The 24,833-nt window shown below is 39.6% G+C and overlaps 1 protein-coding gene across 6 annotated transcripts in view; it reads left to right on the plus strand.

Moving 5' to 3' along the window:
- TMCC1 (transmembrane and coiled-coil domain family 1) overlaps positions 1 to 24,833 on the plus strand; it is a 159,034-nt gene that overhangs the window by 16,913 nt on the left and 117,288 nt on the right. The gene's annotated exons all lie outside the window — the stretch shown is intronic.

Genomic DNA, 24,833 nt, shown 5'->3' on the forward strand with positions numbered 1-24,833 from the left:
GGCAATCTTAATTCCAGCTTGTGCTTCTTCCAGCCCAGCGTTTCTCATGATGTACTCTGCATATAAGTTAAATAAGCAGGGTGACAATATACAGCCTTGACGTACTCCTTTTTCCTATTTGGAACCAGTGTGTTGTTCCATGCAGCACATATTAGGCACTCAGTAAACATCTGTTCTCTTCTAGGGGTTAGAAAGTCAGTTCTAGCCTTTGCTGCCAGCTACCTATGTAAACTGACTAGAATCTCTGTGTGTGGTAAGTCTCTCAATCGTGTTTGACTCTTTGCGACCCCATGGACTGTAGTCTACCAGGCTCCTCTGTCCTGTGGGCTAATAAAGGTTTACTAATAAAAACCATGCAGCTATGAAATTAAAAGACACTTGCTCCTTAGAATAAAAGTTATGACCAACCTAGATAGCATATTAAGCAGCAGAGATGTTACTTTACAACAAAGGTCCATCTAGTTAAGGCTGTGGTTTTTTCCAGAAGTCATGTATATGTGAGTTGGACCATAAAGAAAGCTGAGTGCCAAAGAATTGATGCTTTTGAACTGTGGTGTTGGAGAAGACTCTTGAGAGTCCCTTGGACAGCAAGGAGTTCCATCCAGTCCATCCTAAAGGAAATCAGTCCTGAATATTCACTGGAAAGACTGATACTGAAGCTGAAACTCCAGTACTTTGACCACCTGATAGGAAGAACTGACTCATTGGAAAAGACCCTGATGCTGGGAAAGAATTGAAGGCAGGAGGAGAACGGAACGACAGAGGATGAGATGGTTGAATGGCATCACCGACATGATGGACATGAGTTTGAGTAAGCTCTGGGAGTTAGTGATGGACAGGGAACCATGGTGTGCTGCAGTCTATGGGGTCGCAAAGAGTCGGACATGACTAAGCGACTGAACTGAACTGAATAAATGAATCAGATGTACTTTCTTAAGATCAGAACATTTCCCAACTACTCACCCAAATGTTGAAAATGTTAGTCGTTCAGTAGTGTCCGAGTCTTTGCTACCCCAGGGACTGTAGCCTGCCGGGCTCTTCTGTCCATGGCATTTCCCAGGTGAGAATAGTGGAATGGGTAACCTTTCCCTCCTCCAGGGGATCTTCCCAACCCAGGGAGCAAACCCAGGTCTCCCATATTGCAGGCAGATTCTTTACCTTCTAAGCCACCAGGGAAGCCCAGTCTCATGTCTTATCTTTTAAAATCATTAGAATCCTGGTCCTGATTCTGTGACTCAGTTTATTCTTAGCTTTATTTTTAAAAATTTAGTTTCAGTTGGCCTTCAAGTCAGTTTCTTGAAAGCAGGCAAACACAGAGTCACCAGATAGACTGAATTGGAAAGTGCCATGAAATAACCCATTCTCTGTGGCTTTGGTTCTTTCCTTGGCCACATGTTCTTCCTTCAGTTGAGTTACCTTAGATTTTCTCCTCATTTTTAGTTGGGACTGGCTGTTTATTAACAAGAAGATTTCTTAGCACCAGTCCAAACAGGGTGGAATGGGAGCCTCATAAAATGACGATCATTTTCCCAGTCATGTAGATCCCTAAATGGTGCCATGTGCAGTTCTCGGGAATACTATTTAAGCTTTTTTGCTGTTGTTGTTCCAATGTTCTCTTAAGATAGGTTTAGAAAAATTTGACCAGTTGACCAAAGTTTTTAAAAAATGTCATATATGTTTTTCCCATGTTTACATATGTCATATTTCAGACAATGAATGTAAACGCATTATGATTGTCAATTTCAATCTGATTTTATTTAGAATTTGTTTAATTTCTTTTAGTACCTAGGGAATTTACATTACTCTTTCACGTATTCTGAAATAAGAATTGCCTTTTTCTCTTCTAGCTTGCAGAAATAACTTTCTTTTACTGTGTTTTAGTAATTAAACTTTTCTTTTTTGTGGTCCTAAAATGAGATGACAGACTTGGCCATTTAAAAAGTAAACTAGAGAGGAGAGGGAAGAAAGGAATAGGTGAGGGAGATTAAGAGGTACAAACTTCTAGTTGCAAAACAAAATGTGTCATGGGTGTGAAATGTAAAATTGGGGGAGTATAGTTAATAACTTTGTAATATCATTTATGGTGATGTATTGTAACTAGATTTATTATGGTGATCAGTTTAAAATGTACTATAGAAATACTGAATCACTGTGTTGTATAACAGGAAATAACATAGTATCGTTGGTTATACTTCAAAAACACAAACTCATAGCAAAGATTAGGTTTGTTACTAGAGGTGAGGGGGATGGATGGAGGCGAGGGGGCAGTTGAATAAAGGCGGTCAAAAGGTACTAGCTTCCAGTTTTAGATAAGTACTAGAAATGGCAACCCACTCCAGTGTTCTTGCCTGGAGAATCCCAGGGACGGGGGAGCCTGGTGGACTGCCATCTGTGGGGTCGCACAGAGTCAGACACGACTGAAGCGACTTAGCAGCAGCAGCAGCAGCAGGGATGTAATGTACAACGTGATAAATATAATTAACACTGCTTTATGTTATATATGAAAGTTGTTGAGATGGTAAATCCTAAGAGTTTTCATCGCAAGAAAAAAATATTTTTCTCCTAGTGTTTTAATTTTGTTACCTACGTGAGACGATGGATTTTTATTAAACTTACTATGATCATCATTTCATGATGTATATAAATCCAATTATGATGTATATTATGCATTCTTCAAATCCATGAACATGGTATACCTTCCCATCTGTTTGTGTTGTCTTCAGTTTCTTTTGTCAGTGTCTTACTGTTCTGAGTTTTTTAGGACTTCCTGTGTATAGTATCATGTTGTCTGCAAACAGTGACAGTTTTTCTTCTTCCTTTCCAGTTCAGATTAATCTGAAATTCCATCCCACATGGATGATTATCATTATAATTTTGTAAACATTCTTCTATACATGTCTCTTTACAAGTATATACACATATAGATGTGTATATATGAAGTAATTTTACATAAATAGGACAGTATTATAATGCTGTTTTTCTTTTGCCTCAGGCATAGGTTTTGGAGATTTTTGTGTCAGTAAGAGACCAGTGTTAAAGATGGTATATTTCTTTTTGGACTGTGTTTCATGGCTTATCTTATCTCTGAGTGTTCACTTACCAAGTAATATTTTGATATTTATTCAGTTTACCAAGGAGACTACTGAGAAAAGAAGGTACTGACTGACTGATAGTTATAATTCTGATTATAGATTAAAATATTAGTGCTATGGGACAGATAAGTATGAGGCTTTACATAATATGAACAACTTTTTTTCCAGAGTATAATTATCACTTTAGATAAGGCGGATCCAGCTTTTGTGTGGACAGAGATAATAGGTGTGGTGTGATGAATAGAAGGCTGGATTCAACTTTGACTATTCCACCTGTTAGCTCTGAGATATGAGGCAAGTCTCTTAATCCTTTTTGAACTTTGGTGATGCAGACAGTAAAGAATCTGCCTGAAATGCAGGAGACCTGGGTTTGATTCCTGGTCGGGATGATCCCCTGGGGAAGGGAATGGCTACCCACTCCAGTATGCTTGCCTGGAGAATTCCGTGGGTCACAAAGAGTCAGACACGACTTAGCGACTGACACTTAACCATTTTAGGATTTAGTTTCTTTGTTCATTAACTGAATAATTGACTTCTCAGATCTAGTCCAACTCTAAAACTTTATGACCATAAAATAAGAGCCATCTTTTACCTTGGTTCATTGAGGTGTAACCTTTATATTTCTATCTGTCTTACTCAAGACGTGTAAATGGCCCAAAATGAAGGCCAGGGAGTATAGTCCTGAGACCCTTAGAAAAACCACAGAATGAAGCAAGAGGTAGCACTGTGTTAGTTTTTAGAGGAAGTGTGAACCTGTGAACTTCTTTTGCATTCTTTGCAATTATTTCACAACCAGTTCTAGATAGAAATATTTTTCTTATTTGTGAATAAGAATATGGCATTGAGGATGTAGAGGCTGTTGATTTGGTCGCTCAATTTTCTAGCCTTATTCCGGGTGACTTGTCGGAATTGGTTATGTCCTCTTTGTTTTCCTGACTTTTTTTTTTATTCTCGGTAGAAAGATCTTGAGATTCAAACTCAATTGCCTGTGACACACATTGGTTAGATCAGTGATAGAAGAGAGTTGGAAGACCTGTTTTTCTTCTTCATTTTGACAGAAGAAAATAAAGTGAATTGCTTTACTTCTCCATGCTTGATTCTTTTTACTAAAAGAAAACAAAATCTGACTCTTCTTACCTCCCATATCTTAGAATAATGAGGTCATTCTTTGGAATCTTTTAAAAAATGTCATGTAAAAAATGTGAGGTATAATTTCTAGTAAATGCACAAATCTAAGATGTATGCATAGCTTACTGAATTTTTACATGTGTATGCTGCTGTATATGTAATCACCAGTCAGTTCAGTTAGTTCAGTCACTCAACCATGTCTGACTCTTAGCAACCCCATGGACTGCAGCACTCCAGGCTTCTCTGTCCATCACCAGTCAGATCAAGACTTAGAACATTTTCCTCTCCGTAGGATTCCTTCATGCCCCTTTCCAGTCACTCTGTGCCCTGCTTAGAGCACACTTTGTGTAGAGCACACTTTGAGTGCTCTATTATTCATCTTAAGAAGTGATTGAAAACAAATCTTGACATCTTTTATGTTTGATCAGTAATCTGAATCTTAAACCCTGTAATAAAGCGTGATCTGTAGATAGTAAGGTCTTTAGCTTTTTAGATAAGGCATAATTGTGTTAAAGTGCTTTCCTGTGTGTATGTGTGCTTAGTTACTCAGTTGCGTCCAACTTTGCACCCCACGGACTGTAGCCTGCCAGGCTCTTCTGTCCATGGATTCTCTAGGCAAGAATACTGGAGTGGGTTGCCATTCCCTTCTCCAGGGGATCTTCCCAACCCAGGGATCAAACCCGGGTCTCCCGCGTTGCAGGCAAATTTTTTACCACTCAAGCCACCAGGGAAGCCCACAGAGGGTGTAATTTTACATTGATAAAAAGGTAGTGTGCATTTTCTTCTCTGTGTAGACTTTTTCCTGAAATTTTTTGGGTTGTCTGAAAGTAAAGTTATTTGGAACGTTGTAGGTAAGTGGGAAAAGGAAAGCTGGGTTTGGCTAAGTGAACGATGAAGTTGTTCCAGTTCTCTGAGTTCTGTTCTTCCTTCTAGCTGTTTCGTTTTGTAACCCTGCAAAAAAGGCCTAACCTCATTTTTTACATCTAATATTTATTCAGTGTGGTTTTGTCTGAGGCACTGTGTATGTGTCTTTCTAAACTGCTGTGGTGCAGCTTTAGCTTACCTCATACTTCCACTATATGTATTACGTGATTTTGTCTACTAATTTGCATATTTGTATCTTTCATTTTAGAAGTTGTAGATTTTTGGAAAAGTTAAGCAAAGATAATATATAAAGTCTGTCATGCACCTGTTTTCCCTGTTGGTAACATCCTGTTAGTTTTATGGAGATAAATTTGATGTATTTTAAAATTTGCCCATTTGAAGTGTACATTTCCATTTGAAGTGTACATATACATTTTAGTATATTCACAGAGGTGTACAACCATCACCACAATCTAATTCCAGAATATTTGCATCATCCCCCAAAGAAATTCTGTACCCCATTATGAATCCCATTTCTGCCCTCCCCTTAGCCCTTGTCCTAGGTAACCACTAATCTGTTTTCTATCTCTATGGGTTGTCTCTTCTGGACATCATATCGTATAAATGAACTTTTATACTGTGTGGTCTTCTGTGGCTGGTTTCTTTCATGTAGCATGTTTTCAGAGTTTATTCATTCTGTAGCATGTGTCCATTCTTTTTCCTGTTGCCAAATAACAATTCTGTTGGATGGCTGTGCCACATTTTGTTTTCATTTTGTAGTTGATGGACATTAATTGATTCTATTTTTTGGCTATTGTGAACAGTGCTGGTGTGAAATCTGCATAAAAGGTTTTGTGTTGACCACATTACACCTGCCTGGAGATGGAATTATCAGGTCCTGTGGTAGCTCTGTGTTAAGGATTTTTGAGGCGTTGCCTGCCTGGGCCCTTTTACATTTCCGCCAGCTGGGTAGGATGGCTCGAGTTCCTCTACATTCTCTTCAGCACTTGTTACATTGTCTTCTGATTTTAGCCATCCTAGTGAGTGTGAAGTTGTATCTTAACTGTGGTTTAGACTTGCATTTCCCTAATGATTAGTGAAAGTCATTCAGTTGTGTGTCCGAGTATTTGCAACCCCATGGACTATTCAGCCTATGGAATTCTCCAGGCCAGAATACTGGAGTGGGTAGCTGTTCCCTTCTTAAAGGGATCTTCCCAACCCAGGGATTGAAACCAGGTCTCCCACATTGCAGGCACATACTTTACCAGCTGAGCTACCAGGGAAGCTCAAGAATACTGGAGTGGGTAACCTATCGCTTCTCCAGGGAAACTTCTTAACCCAGGAATTGAACCAGGGTCTCCTGCCCTGCAGGCGGATTCTTTACCAGATGAGCTACCAGGAAAACCCAATGATGAGCATCTTTTCATGTGTTTATCAGCCAGTTCTATATCTTTGAAGAAATATTTTTCAAATTCTTTGCCTATTTTTTTAATTGGATTGTCTTAATCATATATAAAGTTTTATTTTACTAAGGAGATTGTAAATCAATTGAAAGATTATAAGTCACTTGAAAAGTTCTAGCCTTAGACAGTAGTTTTTTAAAACTGGGGTATAGTTGCTTTACAATGTTGTGTTAAAACAGTAATTTTTAAAATAATAATTAGTGTTTTTGCTTGCTTTTATTCCGTTCCCTGCTTTTCTGAAAGCACTCAGAGAATATCATGCAAGTCAAAGTCCCATAATAAGTGCATTTGGTTTATTTTCTCCCTGATTTGACTACACAGGAAATCAAAGATGGCTGGGAAAGCATGTTTCTTCAAATCTTAGGTAGTCTACATTCCTTGGTTAGTGGAGTAAAGTTTTTTTTTCTTTTTGGAGTAAAGTTTTTTAAAACTTTTTATTGCTTGCTTTTGTGAGAAAAGTTTAGATTTGTACAGCAAATATAAAAATGACCCAGAGAGATATAAATTAGAAAGTTATAATTTCTATAATTTATAGTGATAACCAGTGTTATAATTTTAATATTTTCATGATAGACTGATGCAAACATACCTATAAATACATATGTGTATCTGGATAACAGGGTACATACTGTTTTGTTATGAGTTTTTTCCCCCACTGCACTTAGCAGTATATTATGAACAGATTCTAATCATACAGTATGTTGTAGAGTTAAATTTTGACATCAAGTTATGAAACATCTATTTAAATGGTTGTTTCTTAATGATGATCAGTTGATTTATGAAGATAGGAGGGTGGGTAATATTTAAATGTTAAATCTGTGTATTTTTCAAATCATTGGATTCTTTTGTAGATTAAATTAGCTAATGGTAATTATTTTCTACTTTATGTCAAGAAGTATCTGCTTTGGCATCCAAAATTGTTTTTCTAGTTATCATTGGTAATGGATTGATTAAAAATTGTACAGTTGCCCTGATGTATGCAGATAAAACTGCTGGGTGCTAGAGTTTGGATTATGGTCTTGATGGTTATTAATGGAAAGTTTGAAGTCTCTTGGAAAGTTTAACATGTATTTGTTGAGCACCAACTGTGTCAGGCAGTGTAAAGGGGGCAAAAATTAAATGATCAAAGCCCTAGAGATGTTTGTTTTTCCAGCAGGGATGGGGTGGGTGGTAGTGCCAAACTGCATTAGAGCAAAGTCAAAAGGTAAATTTCCTGAAGTGCTGATTTATTTTTGTAGTTTATTTTATACTCAGATTATTTGCATTTCCATGTTTATTTCATAATGACTGTTTTTGCAGTACATTTAAATGATAAAGTGATAAAAATAATTGTTAGGAAAAAGGAAATGTGACTTTGAAACATCACTTTTCTTCTTGAATATTTAAGGCATTAATATTGTTAAAATAATATTGTCCCTGAAAATTTTGCAGTTTTTATGGCAAAGTGAATGAAATTATACTATGAGCAAACCAAAATCTCAGACAAAATTTGAAATAGGGATTATAGGATTATTTTTGTTCTTTTAAATCACTGCTGTCAGATTATTTTTTTATCCCCACTTTGTCTTGTACTGTATTTATATTGAATTACTGCTTTGACAGTATGAGAAGAAATAATGAAATACATTTTTGCATATATATATGTATGTATACAAATTTAAATCAGGTACCAGGTTCTTTATAGTTACTTAAACTAAAAAATCATTCCAGCTATCAGAAAAAATCCTAAATTGGACCTCTACCTGTGATTAAGAAAATCTGTTTTTTCCAACAGGTATGTTGGAAACCAAGAGGCAGTCAGGCAAAACAAGATAATTAGGGGTTTGCATGTTTAACCCTTCCATTCTTTTTCTGAGCCACTTAATCTCCATACATGCTTGCAGGTGTTTATATGTGAGAACATGAAGAAAAATTTGTTTTGATTCTGACTATTGCAAATAGTGGACTTGCCTTGTAGCTCAGTTGGTAAAGAATCTGTCTGCAATGCAGGGGGCCCGGCTTCGATCCCTGGGTTGGGAAGATCCCCTGGAGAAGGAAATGACAACCTACTCCAATATCCTTGCCTGGAAAATCTCATGGACAGAGGAGCCTCGTGGGCTGCAGTCCATGGGGTCGCAAAGTGTCAGGGACGACTGAGCGACTGACACTTTACTCACTTACTTATTGCAAATAGTAGTCCTTATGAGGCCGCTTCTCCTTATAAGGGCATTATGTAAAATGAGAGATTATACTGCAAAATGATTGTTGTTATTTAGTTGCTCAGTGGTGTCTAACTCTTTGTGACCCCACTGACTGTAGCCCACCAGGCTACCTGTCAGTGGAATTTTCCAGGCAAGAATATTGGAGTAGGTGGCCATTTCCTCCTCCAGGGGATCTTCCTGACCCAAGGACTGAACCCATGTTTCTTACGTCTCTTGCCTTGGTAGATGGATTCTTTACCACTAGCACCACCTTGGAAGCTACTATAAAATATTGGCTGTTATTCCCTTTGCTGTACAATATAATCCTTATAGTTTTTTTAACCTAATAGTTACGTTGTGCTTATTGCATCCCAGGCTGCCCTCTAAGTGTTGGCCATTTAATCTTCACAATTCTGGGAGAGTAGATGCTGTTGTAACCCATGAGGAAACTGAAGGTTAACAAATAAGTTGTGGTTGGTGCTGCAATACTCTGAAACCTTGTCTTTACAGTCTGGATATGTTTGTACTTCACACATTTACAGACTTACCACATCTTTGCAAAAGATTTCTTCTGTCAGTTTCCAGCAATAGGTTATTGGTAATTTTATCTGATTACCTCTAGAGGGCTTGATAGATTTTGGGATAAGTAAAAGTCCAGGAGCGGTGCTTCAGTCTAACTCTTTGTTAGAAAAATTTGGAACATATGATAGGTGTTGGTTAGGTAAGCTGGTGGTATTTTATAAATCCTCTATTTTGTCAATTCTGAGAGGAATGCCTTTTTTTTTTTTTTGGCATCATAATGTGTCGATATTGTGTGCATTTAATATGGTAGCATTTCTCTTCAAAAAGCTGTTATTTAGGTATAGCTGTCCCCCACCCCCTTTAGGTGTGCCTGTTAATCAGTTGATGAGATCTAGTATCAAGGCAGTACAGTCGTGTTTTGACCATTTGACTCTGTTCTATCTGACAAGCGCTATCAGCCTGTCGTTCTTGGCCCTGTGCATAGTCTTTGCCTGTTCAGTGCTGAGAGCTAGGTGTCCTTTTAGCCAGCTAAGGTCGAAGTTGCTGTGGGTTCCGAGACTTGATTTTGTATCCTCACTCTTTTCTTTAGACTTCCTGTAAGGATATCTTGATGACTCAGAGACAGATGGACCTATGTGTTTTGCCTTAATAGCTACTGCTAAGTGAAGTGAATCAGCTAGTTGAGGGGATAAGTTAGCAAACACTTTCACTGGAAACAGGACCTGAATTAAAACTTGAAAGTCCAAGGGCAGTTAATGTTTATTCAGATCAGATCAGTCGCTCAGTCGTGTCCGACTCTTTGCGACCCCATGAATCGCAGCACGCCAGGCCTCCCTGTCCATCACCAACTCCCAGAGTTCACTCAGACTCACGTCCATCGAGTCAGTGATGCCATCCAGCCATCTCATCCTCTGTCATCCCCTTCTCCTCCTGCCCCCAGTCTCTCCCAGCATCAGAGTCTTTTCCAATGAGTCAACTCTTCGCATGAGGTAGCCAAAGTACTACATCCAAAACATTGTTTTATTATGGGAACACACTTCTACCTGTGTCCTTGTCCTTGTTCCCTGGTAGCCATGCATGAGCTGTCCATCTCTGTCGTTCCGTCATGTTGAGGATGCTATATACATGGAGTCATTTGAGATTTGCTTTTTTTTTCCCATTCACTAAGCATACTGCCTTTAAGATCTACTCAGGTTTTCATGTATGCAGTGTGAGCAGTCTTTGTGCTTTCTTGCTGAGTGGGATTCCATTATACGGATGTGCCAGAGTTCAGCATTTGTCTGTTGAGGTGTGTTTGCCTTGCTTCCAGTTGGGGTACTGTCAGTAATGCTGCTGTGAACGTTCATGTACAAGTTTTTACATGAACATACATCTTTTTTTCTGATAAATGCCAAAGAATATGATTGCTGGGGTGTATGATAACTAAATGTTTAATTTCATAAAAAACTACCACACTTTTCCGTAATAGCTGTACCATTTTATACTGCTACCAGCAGTGTAATGAGTCTACTAATACCTTCTTATTGCTTGTTCATTCTTTGTCACATAAATGGTGCTGAAAATTTTATGTGAGAAAAATCATAAAAAATAAGGTGTATGCATTGACATAGTTGTTTTACCAGTGTATACATTTGCTCTCAGGAGATTAAAATTAGTAGTTCTAGATTGTTTGCTCGGGCAGTCTTTTGTTGATCTCATTGAAGTGATGAATAACTGAAGAATGAGGTAGGTTTTTTAACTGAACTTTCATGCTGTATCATTTGACCATTTTGGAATCTACAGAACTGATGCTTCTTTCTCTTTAATTCTCCTAATGTCTCTAGAAATGTGTATCTTTCCCTAAATTGTTAATAATTTCTGATACTACAACTCCTGTTTATTGTAGGATACCTTATATTTTTTCATTCATGTACCTTTTTATTTTGTCATGAATTATTTTATCTCCCCTTTTAATGACTTGATATGGTATTGAAACTCCAGTTAGAACTGTGCTCACTATCAGAACAGGCAAAACAGGCAAACAGGTTGCCTAAGCAACCGTATCTATACACAGGCCTTACTCAGTCACTGAAATAGCATGGATTTTTTTTAGGCCAAGGGAGCTATCCAAGAATTCTGTGAATACACACACATTCACACATGTATTAATATTTTTTCTTTTTCAGATTCTTTTCCTATACAGGTTTCTACAGAGTATTGAGTAGAGTTCTCTGGGCTATACAGTAGGTCCTTGTTGATTATTTTATATATAGTAGTGTGTATATATATGTTAATCCCAAACTCCTCATTTATCCTCTCCCCCCTTTCCCCTTTGGTAACCATAGTTGGTGTTCTAAATCTGTGACTTACTTAATTAAACAAGAGTGGTGTTAGTAGAGAGGATAGAAAGGAAATAATTCAAGAATATTTGAGAAGCAAGGTGATCATTTTGTAATATAAAGAAACATCAAATCACTAGGTGGAACTCCAGGAACATACATAGTATTGTAGGTCAACCATACTTCAACAAACAGACTTATAGAAAAAAGATCAGATTTGTGATCACCAGAGGTGGGGAGGGGGTGGAGGATTGGATGAAAGTGGTAAGAAGGGTCAAACTTCTAGTTATAAGGGCTTACCTGATAGCTCAGTTGGTAAAGAAACCGCCTGTAATGCAGGAGACCCCAGTTTGATTCCTGGGTTGGCAAGATCCGATGGAGAAGGGATAGGCTACCCACTCCAGTATCCTTGGGCTTCCCTGGTGGCTCAGCTGTTAAAGAATCCGCCTGCAATGCGGGAGACCTGGGTTGGATCCCTGGGTTGGGAAGATCCGCTGGAGAAGGGAAAGGCTACCCACTCCAATATTCTGGCCTAGAGAATCCCATGGAGTGTATAGGGTCACAAAGACTCGGATATGACTGAGCTGCTTTCACTTTCTACTGATAAGATAAATGAGTACTCAGGATGTGATGAGAAGCATGATTAATTACTACTGCAGAATGGTAGGTATATGAACGTTGTTAGAAGAGTAAGTTCCATGAGTTCTTACCACAGGAAGAGCTTTTCTCTCTTTCTCTTATTTTTTAATCTAGATGAGATGATGAATAGCCACTAAATGTATTGTGGTGATCATTACATGATGTATGTGAGTCATATTACGCTGCACACCTTAAACTTATACCATGAAAGTGAAAGTTGCTCAGTCGTGTCTGACTCTTTGCGACCCCATGAACTGTACAGTCCATGAAATTCTCCAGGCCAGAATACTGGAGTGGGTGGCCGTTCCCTTCTCCAGGGCATATTCCCAAAACAGCATCTTCCCAAATTGAACCCAGGTCTCTCGAATTGCAGGTGGATTCTTTACCAGCTGAGCCACCAGGGAAGCCCTAAAACTTAAGTTGTATGTCAAATAGCTCAATAAAACTGGAAGAAAAAAAGAGTGGCATTTAGGTGGCATTTGGTGAGGGATAGAGAATGTAAAGGATGGAGAGAGAGAACTCGGGTTTCTCTGTCTTAGGCAGCTTAGTGCCCCTCACAGAAAAAAGGAATGCTGAAAGAAAACAGGTGACCATTTTATTTTGTTTTCCAAGAAGATCGCAAATTAGATGTAGAACTTGAGGTACTCTCTGGTGATACCTGGAAGGAGATGTCTTAATGAGGTGAGACCTCATTGGTTAGATTTAGATATACCGTCTTATGTGTTTCAGTCAGTTCAGTCGCCCAGTCATGTCTGACTCCTTGCGACCCCATGGACTGCAGCACGCCAGACTTCCCTGTCCATCAGCAACTCCCAGAGCTTGCTCAAGCTCATATCCATTGAGTCGGTGATCCCATCCAACCATCTCATCCTCTGTCATCCCCTTCTCTTCCTGCCTTCAATCTTTCCCAGCATCAGGGTCTTTTCCAGTGAGTCAGTTCTTTGCATCAGGTGGCCAAAGTATTGAAGTTTCAGCTTCAGCATCAGTCCTTCCAATGAATATTCAGGACTGATTTCCTTTAGGATTGACTAGTTGGATCTCCTTGCAGTCCAATGGACTCTCAAGTCTTCTCCAACACCACAGTTCAAAAGCATCAATTCTATGGTGCTCAGCTTTCTTTATAGTCCAACTCTCATATCTATCAGTTCAGTTCAGTCGCTCAGTCGTGTCCGACTCTTTGCGACCCCATGAATTGCAGCACGCCAGGCCTCCCTGTCCATCACCAACTCCTGGAGCTTGCTCAAACTCATGTCCATCAAGTCAGTGATGCCATCCAGCCGTCTCATCCTCTGTCGTCCCCTTCTCCTCCTGCCCCCAATCCCTCCCAGCATCAGAGTCTTTTCCAGTGCGTCAACTCTTCGCATGAGGTGGCCAAAGTACTGGAGTTTCAGCTTTAGCATCATTCCTTCCAAAGAACACCCAGGACTGATCTCCTTTAGGATGGACTGGTTGGATCTCCTTGCAGTCCAAGGGACTCTCAAGAGTCTTCTCCAACACCATAGTTCAAAAGCATCAATTCTTCAGCGCTCAGCTTTCTTCACAGTCCAACTCTCACATCCATACATGACCACTGGAAAAAACCATAGCCTTGACTAGACGGACCTTTGTTGGCAAAGTAATGTCTCTGCTTTTGAATAAGCTCTCTAGGTTGGTCATAACTTTCCTTCCAAGGAGTAAGTGTCTTTTAATTTCATGGCTGCAGTCATCATCTGCAGTGATTTTGGAGGCCCCCAAAATAACTGACTCTGTTTCCACTGTTTCCCCATCTATTTCCCATGAAGTGATGGGACCAGATGCCATGATCTTTGTTTTCTGAATGTTGAGCTTATCCATACATACTGGGAAAACCATAGCTTTGACTAGACGGATCTTTTTTGGCAAAGTTATGTCTCTGCTTTTTACTGTGCTGTCTAGATTGGTCATAGCTTTTCTTCCAAGGAGCAAGTGTCTTAATTTCACGGCTGCAGTCACCATCTGCAGTGATTTTGGAGCCCTAAAAAGTAAAGTCTGTCACTGTTTCCATTGTTTCTCCATCTATTTGCCGTGGAGTGATGAGACTGGGTGCCATGATCTTAGTTTTTTGAATGTTGAGTTTTAGTTTAGTTTGATAGTATTTTGTTCTTAAGATACAAATAAATAACATGTGGGAATTACTTTTCCATAGTGGTATGCCTATCAGTACTTTTCCCAATGTAGGGTTTTATATGTGTTGATGTGTACTGCAGTTTTAACCAAAGAGTAGGCATTGGGTAGTGCTTCCTGAATGAATGATTAGATCTGTAATTTTAATGCTTTCCAGAAATAACTGTCCTCTTGCTCATGTTTCTCATGTTGGCAAATAATTAAGGATGCGTTATTAGTTGATATTTGCCGTTAATAATAATATACTCTCCCTACCTAACAACCCCTTCCCCTTCCATAAACCATCTATTTTTATCCTAGAATTTTATAAAATGTTAAGATGAAAAAGACCTCATTTTTCAGGAGCATGTTACCTAATGGAATCAACATAGAAAAATAAAAAATAGCTCTGCCTGGTATTATTTGGCTTTGAGTTGTATTGTTCTCTACTTAGGCTGGCTGGTTTATAATTTGATGAAAGTAGCATATTTGAGTATTATTCTTTTAATCATTAAAAAAAGTTAAAATATACTGAATGTTCATTGTATTGTCTTTTATAACTTTAAGTTGCCTTCATTTCTATGGAGCAGATGCTCATTTGAAGGAATTTGTATGACAGTCTTTTTCTGTTTATCCTGCTGGAAGTTTGATCCACTCGCTTGACAGCTTTATTTTTCTTTGCTCAAAAGCCAGCACTAGGCCCGCAGGAAGGAAAGGAACCTAAGCTGGAGCCAGAGGCTGGGGTCGCATAGGCCTGTGGGCTGCACAGTCAGAAGCCTTGCAGTTGCTTGGCCTGGATCTGTCAGAACGAGTTTGGTGGGCTCTGGCTGTGCCATGGTTTATTTATATGCCTTCAGAGTAGTGATCCTGAGAATGAATGCATTGTGAGCACAGTTCGGAAATTGTTGTATAGATTGCTCCCGGAAGGGGAAGAAGCCCACCTGAGAGACCCCACTGTTGAACAGATCCTGGGTTCACTGGTTTAGTTTTCTCTGAGTGCGGCCCAGTGATTTAACTTTTGCTTCATCTCAGCAGCCACTGTCAGGTTTTTGAACGCAAGTTAGTTCATGGAAGGGACTTTGTGTGATAGGAAGACAGAATGTGAGATTAAATATATCTTAGCTCTGGCCTGAGTAGATACTGTTAAAACATGAGATGGATATAAAATAAGCTTTCTCTTCTGGTTTCAGGAAAGCATAGTGGGGAAAAAAAAAAGTAGGATTCTTTTCTAATTTCTGTGGATCCAGCTAGGATATTACATCTTGCATTTTTAAGGCATTTAAAAGTACAGACAAAAGGACAGGACAGTCTATATTTGAACAGTGTTAAGTACAAAAACATGAATTGATGAGGTAGTAGTATCATTCCATATTATTTTCTATCAGGACTTAGCTTTTGTTACACATTATGCATTTATCTTTCTTTACAAAAGAAATGCAGACTTTTCAGTAAAGTACTAACGGTTTTCAAATAACACCTAATCTGAGTGTTAATTAGAAAAGAATTTACAATTTTGCATTAAATGTAACATTTCTTACACCTTAGGCTTCCCTGGTGGCTCAGCTGGTGAAGAGTCTGCCTGCAATGCAGGAGACCTGCCTTGGATCCCTGGGTTAGGAAGATCCCCTGGAGAAGGGAAAGGCTACCCACTCCAGTATCCCAGCCTGGAGAATCCCATGGACGTTGCAAAGAGTTGGACACGACTAAGCGACTTTCACTTTTCTTTCTTATATCTTACTGTTAAGTTGTCAAGAGATTTTTGATGAGTGATTCAATCTCCTTTCTCTTTGTAGGTCTGTTCAAAGTCTTGAGTTAGTCTTGGTAGATTTTGTGTTTCTAGGAATCTGTCCATTTCATCTTGGTTGTACAATTTGTTGCACACCTTTGTTCATACTATACTCTGGTAATCCTTTTTATTCCCATAGAATTGATAGTTATGTCCTCACTTTCATTTCTGATTTTGAGTCTGTCCTCTTTTCTTAGTAGTCATTCTAGCTCAAAGTTTGTCAGTTTTGTTCATCTTTTCAAGGAATCGGCGTTTAGTTTCGTTGATTTTCTCTATTGTTTTTCTCTTCTCTGTTTCATTGATTTTTGCTCTCATCTTCTTTATTTCCTCCCTTCCCCACTTTTGGGTTTAATTCCTCTTTTTCTAGTTCTGTAAGTTAAAAGATTGTGTTTTTGATTTATGATCTTTCTTGTTTGTTAGTGTGGGGATTTATAGTCTATAAATTTCCACCTCTGTGCGGCTTTCTAAGTGTCCCATAGATTTTAGAATGTCATGTTTTCATTTTCATTCGTCTCTAAGTTTTTGCTAATTTCTCTTGTGATTTCTTTGATTCATTTGTTAATATAATAGTGTGTGGTTCAATTTTCACAAATTTGTGAATTTCCAGTTATCTTTCTGTTGTTATTTTCTAACTTCATCCCATTCTGATTGAAGATAGTTTGTATGTCTTTTAAAATATATTGAGACTTAATTTGTGAGCTGCTATGTGGTCTGTCCTTAAATGTATCCCACATACATTTCAGAAGAATGTGAATGCAGTTGCTTTTGAATGTCTTAGTCTTCAGTATCTGGCTGCCAATAGTGGGGGTAAGGGGTAGGAAGATGGATTGGGGGAGAAAGGGTCAGTTCAGTTCAGTCGCTCAGTCCTGTCCGACTCTTTGCGACCCCATGGACTGCAGCATGCCAGACTTCCCTGTCCATCACCAACTCCCAGAGCTTGCTCAAACTCATATCCATCGAGTTGATGATGTCATCCAACCATCTCATCCTCTGTCATCCCCTTCTCCTCCCGCCTCCAATCTTTCCCAGCGTCAGGGTCTTTTCCATTGAGTCAGTTCTTCACATCAGGTGGCCAGAGTATTAGGAAGAAGGATACCGGTCCTTTAAATAAATCCCTTGGAAGTCACTTAGCTGGAGAGAGAGGGCCTTGCAACTACTGGGGATCAGAGGGACGAGGAGGAAAGGTGGAACAAAAATGAGCACCTCTCTCTGCATCTTTGTGATCAGAAGCAACAGTCAGTAGTCAGAGCATAGATCACATAGATCTGCAGTATTTGGAGGATAGAGTCTTCTTTGCCCACCCTAGCTCCCATAAGCTGTGTCCAAGCTGCTCTGGAACCTTGCCCAGCTGACCTCCGTGTTGCTAGAGGAAGCTGTGTAGCTGCTACAGTGCTAGGAGTTGAAATTGAAATTAAATGCAACTTACTGTCCAAGCCTTCGCCTGTAAGTTGCAAGCCTTAAATAGGTTCCATAGTTCCAAAATACAGCAGACGGATTCCACCAGTGCATTTGTTGCCTTGTAGTTATCAACTACTCACTGGACAGTCTCACTTTGACCGTATTTCTCACTTTTGATGGAGCATTGTATTTTAGTATCTTGTATTCTCATGTTTGCACGTTTGTTCATTTACAGAACAGTTTAAGCCAAGGCACTAGAGCTACCCATTCTTTGTAGTCACTGTGCTTTTAGTAAGGTCTTCTTGCTTCAGCCATATTTACTGAGTGAACTCAAGTGAAGTGAAGTGAAGTGAAAGTTGCTCAGTTGTGTCCAACTCTGTGTGACCCCATGGACTATACAGTCCATGGAATTCTCCAGGCCAGAATACTGAGTGGGGAGCCTCTCCCTTCTCCAGGGGATCTTCCCAGCTCAGGGACTTAACCCAGGTCTCCCTCATTGCAGGCAGATTCTTTACCATCTGAGCCACAAGGGAAGCCCAACTCAAGGAAATGTGATAAAGCTATATTTGTGACTGAGGAGATTTCATTTTTCAAAGTAGTAAATATCTGTTGAACTTACTTGATTGCGTCTTTCTCATTTCTGGCTCAACTCTTGGGTTTCTTGTCTATGCATTTATAAACCAAGGAGGTCAAGAGAAAGGTTTGTTTTGAGTGTGAATGACCAGGCTGGGAAAAGATGTTGCTAAATCACAAATACCCTTAGGAGGGAGCTGGAAAAATGTTGTCCTTTATAAAATAGAAGCATGAGAAGAAATAATGACTTCAAGAATAGAACTGCTGAATAAATTTGCAGTGTAGCAAAGCTTAAAGTATGTGTTACCACTGAAACCATTTCAGATGACCTACAGTGAAGGAGAAAGAGCAGGAGTTGAAGACGTTTTTAAAATCCAAAAAACATGACTAAGTTTTATTTCTAAACTTTGTGTTCATCCATTTACTCTAGAGAGATTTAAGATGGGCTCTGGGTCAGTTGAGCAGAGTTTGACATTCTGAAGGCATATTGAAATGTAACATTTATATTATGTGTGCGTACGTGCTCAGTCACTTCAGTTTTGTCTGACTCTTATTGACCCCATGAAGTGTGGCCCTCCAGACTCCTCTGTTATGGAATTCTCTAGGCAGGAATACTGGAGTGGGTCGCCATGCCCTCCATCAAGGGATCTTCCTGACCCAGGGACTGAACCTGTGTCTCCTGCATTGCAGGTGGAGTCTTTACCCACTGAGCCTCCTGGGAAGCCTGCTATTTGTATGTAACATTAATAATAAATACCAGTGTATGTTTATTTTGAGTGTTCTTTCCTGTTTTGAATTACATATCGTGAATACTTGATGTAAGAAATTTGAAATTAAGATTTTTTAATTGAAGTATAGTTGGAAAATTCAGCAGCGGCCACAGGACTGGAAAAGATCAGTTTTCATTCCAATCCCAAAGAAAGGCAATGCCAAAGAATGTTCATACTACCTCACAATTACACTCATTTCACACACCAGCATATTAAAAGCAGAGATATTACTTTACCGACAGAGTTCCATATAGTCAAAATTATGGTTTTTCCAGTAGTCATGTATGGATGTGAGAGTTGGACCATAAAGAAAGCTGAGTGCTGAAGAATTTATGCTTTTGAACTGTGGTGCTGGAGAAGACTCTTGAGAATCCCTTGGACTGCAAGGAGATCAAACCAGTCAGCCCTAAAGGAAATCAGTCGTGAATATTCATTGGAAGGACTGATGCTGAAGCTGAAGCTCTGATACTTTGGCCACCTGATGCAATGAATGGACTCATTTGAAAAGACTCTGATGCTGGGAAAGATTGAAGGCAGGAGCAGAAGGGGATGACAATGGATGAGATGGTTGGATGGCATCAGAAACTTGCTGGAAATGAGTTTGAGCAAGTTCTGGGAGTTGGTGATGGACAGGGAAGTCTGGTGTGCTGCAGTCTATGGGATCACAATGAGTCAGAGGTGACTGAGCAACTGAACTGAACTGATTTACAATGTTGTGTTAGTTTCTCGCTAACTGATTCAGATTCTTTTCCTTTTTAGGTTGTTACAAGATATTGAACATAGTTATCGGTGCTGTACAGTAGGCCTTGTTTATCTGTTTTAGTAGTGTATATCTTTTAAGCCCTAATTTCCCAGTTTATCCTCACCCGCTTTCACCTTTGACAACTGTAAGTTCATTTTCTCTGTGAGTCTGTTTCTGTTTTGTAAATAAGTTCATTTGTATCATTTTTTTTTGGATTCCACATAAAATATTCCACAGATATTCTGTGATATTTGTCTTCTCTGACTTACTTCACTTCGTATGATACTCTCTAGGTCTATCCTTGTTGCTGCAAATGGCATTGCTTCATTCTTTTTATGACTGAGTATTTTACCATTGTGTACATATGCTACATCTTATTTATCCATTCCTCTACTGATGGACATTTAGGTTGCTTCCATGTCTTAGTTATTATTCATAGTGCTGCTGTGATATTGGGGTGCATGTATCTTTTTGAATTAGAGTTTTCTCCAGATGTACGTTCAAGAGTGGTATTGCTGGGTCATATGGCAGCTCTGTTTCTTCTTGATAGCTTTTTAGGGAAAACTCCATACTGTTTTCCATGGAGAAGGCAATGGCATCCCACTCCAGTACTCTTGCCGGAAAATCCCATGGACGGAGGAGCCTGGTAGGCTGCAGTCCATGGAGTCGCAAAGAGTGGGACATGACTGAGCGACTTCACTTTCACTTTTCACTTTCCTGCATTGGAGAAGGAAATGGCAACCTGCTCCAGTGTTCTTGCCTGGAGAATCCCAGGGACGGGGGAGCCTGATGAGCTGCCTCTGTGGGGTCGCACAGAGTCGGCCACGACTGAAGCGACTTAGCAGCAGCGGCAGCAGCAGCAGCCATACTGTTTTCCATAGTGGCTGCACCAGAAAGCACACTTACACGTTGGAAAAGTCTTTATTTCCTCTTCACTTATGAAGGATATTCTCACTAGATAGAGAATACTGGTTGAACAATCTTTTTCTTTCAACATTTTTTTAGAGTTGCTAAACCCCTATTATCTTGCTTGCAAAGTTTCTGACAGCAAGGTTATTACAATCCTTATCCTTGTTCCTCTGTATATACTATGTTTTCCCTCTCTGGTTGCTTTCACAATTTCCCTTTTTCTTTTCAGCTATTATTTCAGCTAGCTATTATGCCTAGTTTTGGGGTTTTTTTTTAAAGTCTTGTTTGACATTTTTGGACCTTCTTAAATCTGTAGTTTGGTGTCTTGTCACTTAACCATTCACATATTTCTTCTGCTTTGTTCTTTCTTCTCCAGGCATTCTGAGTATATTACACTATTTGATATTTTCCCACAGTTCTTGGATGTTTTCTCTTGTTTTATTTTCCTACTTCTTTTCTTCTTTACATTTCAATTTGAGTAATTTCTGTGAGCCTGTCTTCAAGTTCCCTGATTCTTTTTTTAGCTGTTTCAAATCTACTAAAAGAATTTGTTGTTTATTACCATGTTTCTCTTTCTAGGATTTCCACTATATTCTTTATGATTTCCACATCTCTGTCAAACTACCTGTGTGATCTTGCGTGTTGTCTATCTTTTCCATTATTCTCTACCATATTAATCATGTTTTAAATTCTCTGATAATTCTCATACCATGGCATTTCTGAGTCTAGTTCTGATGATTGCTTTGTTTCTGCAAACTATGTTTTTATTAAAGTGGAGAGTGAAAAAGTTGGCTTAAAGCTCAACATTCAGAAAACGAAGATCATGGCATCCGGTCCCATCACTTCATGGGAAATAGATGGGGAAATAGTGGAAACAGTGTCAGACTTTATTTTTCTGGGCTCCAAAATCACTGCAGATGGTGACTACAGCCATGAAATTAAAAGACGCTTACTCCTTGGAAGGGAAGTTATGACCAACCTAGATAGCATATTCAAAAGCAGAGACATTACTTTGCCAGCAAAGGTTCGTCTAGTCAAGGCTATGGTTTTTCCAGTGGTCATGTATGGATGTGAGAGTTGGACTGTGAAGAAGGCTGAGTGCCGAAGAATTGATGCTTTTGAACTGTGGTGTTGGAGAAGATTCTTGAGAGTCCCTTGGACTGCAAGGAGATCCAACCAGTCCATTCTGAAGGAGATCAGCCCTGGGATTTCTTTGGAAGGAATGATGCTAAAGCTGGAAACTCCAGTACTTTGGCCCTCTCATGCGAAGAGTTGACTCATTGGAAAAGACTCTGATGCTGGGAGGGATTGGGGGCAGGAGGAGAAGGGGATGACAGAGGACGAGATGGCTGGATGGCATCACTGACTCGATGGACATGAGTCTCAGTGAACTCCAGGAGTTGGTGTTGGACAGGGAGGCCTGACGTGCTGTGTTTCATGGGGTCGCAAAGAGTCGGACGTGACTGAGCGACTGATCTGATCTGATCTTGGCATGCTTCATAAGTTCTTGTTGAAAGGTGTCCATTTTGTGTAGAACAGGAAATACTGAGGTGAATATCTGATATGCTTGGAGAAGACTGCAAGCTTCCTTCTGCTGAGCCTTTAAGGTAGAATTTAAATTAATCTGTTAGGGGTTGGGCTATGTTTAAAGAGTATTATTGCTATGGTTACCAGCATTGATACATGTTGTTGCCATGGAAACCAAAGACTTCAAATTTCCCTAGTGTCCATTATATCCCGGCTTAGCTTTGGGTTTTCTCTTTGTGCTGTTTCACACAGTGAGTTTGTTTATTGCAGCTATATTCCATTATTTTTACTCAAAGCTTGTTAGCAGAAACATTACTTTGCTGACAAAGGTCCGTCTAGTCAAAGCTATGGTTTTTCCAGTAGTCACGTATGGATGTGAGAGTTGGACTATAAAGAAAGCTGAGTGCCAAAGAATTGGTGCTTTTGAACTGTGGTGTTGGAGAAGACTCTTGAGAGTCCCTTGGATTGCAAGGAGATGAAACCAGTCAATCCTAACGGAAATCAGTCCTGAATATTCATTGGAAGGACTGATGCTGAAACTCTTAATACTTTGGCCACCTGATGTAAAGAACTGACTCCTTGGAAAAGACCCTCATGCTAGGAAAGATTGAAGGCAGGAGGAGAAGGAGATGACAGGATAAGATGGTTGGATGGCATCAGCGACTCGATGGACCTGAGTTTGAGCAAGCTCCAGGAGTTGGTGATGGACAGGGAAGCCTGGCATGCTGCAGTCCATGGGGTCGCAAAGAGGCAGACATGACTGAGTGATTGAGCATCTGAACTGAACTGAACTGTTAGCATGATAGTGGAGGTTGGAGGGAGTTCTGTGATGATCTGGTAGGCCTCAGATTTAGGCAGGCACTAGAACCTGGGTCTCGTATAAAATTTTCTGTTTCTAGGAGTGGAGTTGTTCCCCTTCTTTTCTCTTCCTCAACTGCTGTGTCTATCTTAGGTTTTATATTCCCTCCCCTTTTTTAAGCTTAAGTTTTTTTCTTAATAGATTTTAACCAATAGTAGTTTTTGTTTGAATTTCCTATTCAAAGCAGCCTTCTCTGCCCCTGTATTTTATTTTTTTGGCCTCACCATATAGCATGCAGAATCTTGGTTCCCTGCAGTGGAAGCATACGGGGGCTTAACCAAACTGGACCACCAGGGAAGTCCCTAAGCTAATAGGGGATAGATTTGGGCTGATTGGCGTTGGCTGCCAAGCTCCACAAGGGTGGGGGCTGGGATAAGAAGCTTCTTTGCATTCTCTCAGATTCTGTCTGCCTCCCCCCCACCCCCCTTCCCCCACACACACAGCCTTTGAGGTTCCTGGCAGAAAAGCCTGTAATAGGGTAGAGACTCTCTCCTGATTGCAGTCCCTCGAGACTTTGCACTCTCATACTGGCCCACATTCAGTGTCCAGAAATTGGTCAAAATTTGTGATTTAATCATCCTGACTGCAGTGGAATTCCTTCATGCTCTTGGGGCTGTACTTCCTTTGGTTAGAAAGAAAGCTTTACCTCTAGGAGTATAGGTGCTTGTCCAGCCTCTTGTGTTGCTCCAACCCTGTTGCATTGTCTCCAGGTTTGGTCAGGTGGCATTGTGGGTGGTGGGGAGAGAGCGGTTTTATCCACTGTGAACCTTAGGAGTCCACATTGTGGTCAGAGAAGAACTTGTGAGACTTGATTTAGTGCTCAGCATATGGGTCACTTTTTGTAAGTGATCTCTTTGAACTTGATAGAGTATTCTGCAGTTATTGGGTACTGTCTTATACAAATGTCTGTTTAGGTCCCCAGTTTGTTAACCATGCTATTCAGATCTAACTCTTATTTTTCCTCCGATGTAGGTCATTTATTCTATCAATTATGAGAGATGTTAAAAATTTCTCCATTATGATTATAGATATATTTCACTTCTTGTAGTTCTGCTAAGTTGTGCTTTATGCATTTGGAGGCTATGCTATTACTTGCATATAAATTTTTAATTATGTCTTTCTAATGAGTTCTGCATTTAATCCTATGAATTATATTACCTCCATTAATGCTTTTTGAATTATAGTCTACTTTGAGTACTACTAATAAAGCTTGAGCAGCTTTTGTTTAGATTATGTTTGTTAACCCTTTCTATACATTTTATTTTAATTGTTCTCTATATTTGGCATGATTCTTTTACACATCATAATAGAGAATTTTTTTTTTTTTTGGCCACGTCACAGGGCTTGTGGGATCTTAGTTCCCCAACCAGGGAGTGAACCGGGCCACTGCTGTGAAAGTGCTGGGTCCTAACCACTGGACCACCAGGGATTGATTTCCGTTTTTTATTTAGTATGATAGATAATCTTTTTCTTTTGGTCCACTTATATTTAATATAATTATTGGGATATTTGGGTTTGCATTTGATATCTTATATTTTCCTTTTTATATGTCTTATCTGCAATCTTGCTTTCCCTCTTTTTGTATTTATTTGCATATTTTAATTCTGTTTTTCCTTTCTGTTAGCACAATAGTTATATCCTTTTCTACCATTTTTAAATGTTTCCCCTTGAGATTAAAACATGTATTTACTTTCTTTTTTTTCAAATGTGTAAGTTTATTTTTTCCCTACATAAGAATAGTCATAATGTATGTACTTCGAAAGGTAGAAAAAGTTAAAGATGAAAAGTCCCCCCTCACATCTGCCCACCAGCCACTCAGTTCTCCAGATGACTCAGAATGAGTACCCCCAGTGCAGTCATCTGGCCTCTTCACTGGCCCCCAGCGTGTAGCGTGTGTACTGCTCTGTAGCTCGGAGTCTCGGCCTATATCTTCCTGCTCATT

Source organism: Bubalus bubalis, chromosome 21 (assembly GCF_019923935.1).
Source record: "Bubalus bubalis isolate 160015118507 breed Murrah chromosome 21, NDDB_SH_1, whole genome shotgun sequence".
Classification (NCBI taxonomy): Eukaryota; Metazoa; Chordata; class Mammalia; order Artiodactyla; family Bovidae; genus Bubalus; species Bubalus bubalis.